Here is a 3769-nt window from a genome sequence, read left to right as displayed (position 1 = left end):
TAGGAGAAGCAGATTTGGAATAGAGAAGATAAGATCTACATATATTGAATTTGAGTTGCCTAAAGGGTATCATTTCCTACTGTTGTTTCATTTGATTTTTTTAAATGAAGCTCCTCCCTCTCATTTTCTTTTATATTTCTACTTGGATCACAGAGAGGAAACTGGAGTAATATGAACAACACTCACGTTTCTGGTGGACATGACAGAGAGCAAAGTAGTTTAACCTAGAGATAACCAGGAATCAATCAATCATTCCTTGGGCTGCACATTGGCAGTCTTACTTTGGAGTATTTGAGCAAACTTGGATTAAAACTCTGGGGAAGATCTGTTCTCAAAGGATTTCTGTACCTACTTTTAAAAAATACTATAAAGCAATGCAATTTTATTTAAATGTGCTTTCCTAAATTCATATACAAAAGATGGTAATCAAAAACATCTAAAAAGGTTTGGAGATGACCCTTTACCAAAACAAGGGTCAAGCCTTGGGTCTTGCCAAGAGATGGTCTTGTTTTCATGGTTTAGTAATTTCTTCATCTTGAGTCATGGCTTGTTCCCTTACAGCAGGAAGAGGACCTGAGGCCAAGTTCATACTCTGCTGCACTGGTGGACTGGTGGGGGCTGTAATGTTCATCTGAGAGGGCATGGCCTTCCTGGGGTCCTGCCATGTTGTCTGATCGATGTGATTTAAGAAGTTTCGCTTGCCAGAAGATGTCTTCCCCATCTCCCAGCTTGCTGGCAGAGGTACATCATCAGGTATCTCCAAAGAGGACTGTTGAAGATGTTGAGTTGTGGGTGTAGCAGCTGGGCCAGACTACTCTAGTGGCAGTCCCAGGAGAAACAGCTCCCAACTGCAGAGAAGCTGCAGAGAGCTGCAACATGCTGTGAAGTCAGGGCTCCTGCAGTGCCTTTGTCAGTACTGGCCTGTCCAGAGTGGGATTTGGGCTCTTGCGGCTTGAAGGAGTCAGGCAGCTTCCAGAGCCTCATGGGCATGGTCTGGGGTTTGTTGGCCGTCTTCGGGTTCATGATGGCGCCCAAGAGCGCCTCTGAGTCGGTCTCCAAGTCCTCCTGGACGTGCACGATCTGGTGCCCGGTGAAGAATGCCTATGGCGCCGCCTGGGTCACCGGGGAGGTTGGGGTGCTGGTTGCCTGGGCCTGGACGGCAGACCCTGCCCCTGGGAGGGTTGCGCAGGCAGCTGCCCTTGGCCCTCGAGGGACGGTTGAGATGGTGGCTGCTGCTCAGGATCCATACTTTCTGCCTTCCGCGACGTGGAACCCTGACCAGGCGAGCGAGGGCTCCACCAGGACTCCCCGGCTCGACGGGCCGAGATGACAAAGGTGGCAAGTGCTTCGGGCCAGGTGGCGCTGGGTGGCTGGAGCGGCCCTCTTCTCTCTCTCGGGGCCCCTGGGTGGGTAGGGGGGTGCTCCATGGCCCCTCATCCCCCATCCTGCGCCTCCGCCCCACGCTGCTCCCTGGCTCTACTGGTCTGTGTACCTACTTTTGATAAGCTTTATGAAGTCACTAGAGCTATTTAATTTCTCAAACAAGAATAACCACCCCAGAGGTTAACTCTTAAGGAATTGCAAAAGTTAATTAGATAAAACGGTTCTTTTTCCTTAGAAGCTGAGGGTTTGTCCCACAAAGATAAATCAAGTATTTTTTTTTTCTTGAATTTCTTTGTTTTTCTGTCAAGCCATTTTTATTTATTATGTCCAATTCCACTGAACTCTTTAATTTCAATAGATTCTAAAAAGAAATCCCCTAGGGGAGAAAAAATAGTGAACAAAGAGAGAAAATAAGCATTTAAGTCAATGCTTACTTGTGATTAAGCATTGACATGGATAACCATGACATGGAGGAGCATGCACAACTGGCTATGCACTAATAAACAACATCCAAGAAGACACTGGATTCTTAAGAACATTTCCTTAATTACGGTCATGATCTGTGCCTTCCAAGTATAACAGTATGTGCAGTATTTTAACATTGGTAATAAGATCTCTATTTTCATTAGAGTTTTTCAAGTCATGACATGTAAACAAAGATGTCTGTCATATATTCCTAAGAAAGTGAAACCTTTCAGCTACAAAGTGTTTATCATTTTGAAAATATTTTAACATAAATGATAGACTTATGAAACTTTAAATGAAACCTCAAGAATTCTAGCATACTCAAAAGTTTCAAGGTATAGGTGTTTCTGTTTTCGTTTCCACTAACCCAAAGCAAGTTCTTTCTTTTGGCAACTCCACCACCAATTTCCTCTTTGTTTAATTTACTTTATTTTGTGGAATAAGCAAAGCTTGTAACTCAATCTTCCCGGATCTTTTTTTTTTTTTTTTTTTTTTTTTTTAATGTTCTCTCCTTGGACTATCTCCCAGTTTCCTCTGTTCTAAAACCGGCGTAATGTAATTTTGATTCTGAATGTTATTTGGGGTGAGAAAACAAACTGAGAATGAAACTCTGATGGGAAAAATAGAAAATGCCATAATACCTATTTGCCTGTACTTCATATTTCTCTTTCTCAAGAGACATTTACTCGACTTATAACTTGGCTTTCTACTGTTGCATTCTTCCTCTATTTGTGCGCAGAAACTTCACACTGATTCCGCATCTTTCAATCTTCTAGATCAACCCTGGATCTGATTTAGTAGTTAAAAAAATAGAGATTTGGAAAAGAAATATAAAATAGCATGAGGAAACTGCAGAAAAAGAAAAAGAGGGAACCAGAAGATCTGAACATGGACCCAATCGAATTTATGAAGCAGATAAACTCTTATCTTGGTGCCTTCTATTCCTATTCAGCCTCCTTTCCCATCCCCACCCTCCTACATTTTCACTTTCCCCCTGTTCATGCCTAGCCTGATTTCCTTCTTATAGGGCCTTGCCGTTTGCTGTCTCATCAGCTCTTTCCTCTAGTAGACATATTAGTGGGCACATCTAAAAGTATTATCCCTCCCCCAGGATTTTGCATTTTACTAAATGTCTATTGCAGACTAGAATGCTTTTGAGGCCCAAAGAATGAATTACTGATGATTTAATGGAATTTGATTCACCATTTCTATAACGGTGTTCTTTGTGTCCCTACTTCCATACCTCTCACTTTCATATCTTCTTCCCCCCAAAAAACTCATTCTGCTAGCTATCTCAGTATGACCAGGCTTTGTACTTGGTCAATTCCCAGAAGATGTTAGTATTCTCACCAGGAAAGTATGTGGTGGATAAGTGTGTGGGGGGTTGCGGGAGGGAGGACAATACCTAAATGTACACACATACACACACACACACACACACACACTCAAGAAGGGACAGATTTGCAAACTTTACTGAGAGCTATAATTCCATTCTCAGAGTGATAAAGACTCTTCCAATCCATCCAAACAACAAACAATAACATAAGAACCTCTCCCGCAAGAGACATTTGCTCGACCATTGCATTCAGGGAAAGAGAATTTTTATCTGTTTTAAGAAACTCATCTTGTATGTATAATCACCTGATTGCTAGCTTATTCTTGAATTCTTTTACAGTGAAATATGATTATCATATCTGTGATGCAGGCTTAAAAACAAGCTTTTAAAAAGTTATGCAGAATCTATTTGGCAAGTTTCTCTCTCTCTCTCTCTCTCTCGTGTGCACGTGCGCACACGTGTGTGTGTGTGTATTCTATTCGATTGGCTTTTCTCCATTTCTGCAGGGGAGCAGTATGTACTATAGGGGCAGATACTTCTGCCTTGTTGCTCTAGGGAACTCTAGGAGACAGCCAAGATGGCCTT

The 3769-nt window shown here is 42.4% G+C and overlaps 1 pseudogene; it reads right to left on the bottom strand.

The window, feature by feature from the left end:
- Positions 1-426: 426 nt before the first annotated feature.
- LOC100591622 lies at positions 427-1247 on the bottom strand (annotated as a pseudogene).
- Between the last annotated feature and the right edge of the window lie 2522 nt (positions 1248-3769).

This window comes from Nomascus leucogenys, chromosome X (assembly GCF_006542625.1).
Source record: "Nomascus leucogenys isolate Asia chromosome X, Asia_NLE_v1, whole genome shotgun sequence".
In the NCBI taxonomy this organism is placed as follows: Eukaryota; Metazoa; Chordata; class Mammalia; order Primates; family Hylobatidae; genus Nomascus; species Nomascus leucogenys.
The sequence above is the reverse complement of the archived record's forward strand: the minus strand, read 5'-3'. Positions and strand labels throughout refer to the sequence as shown.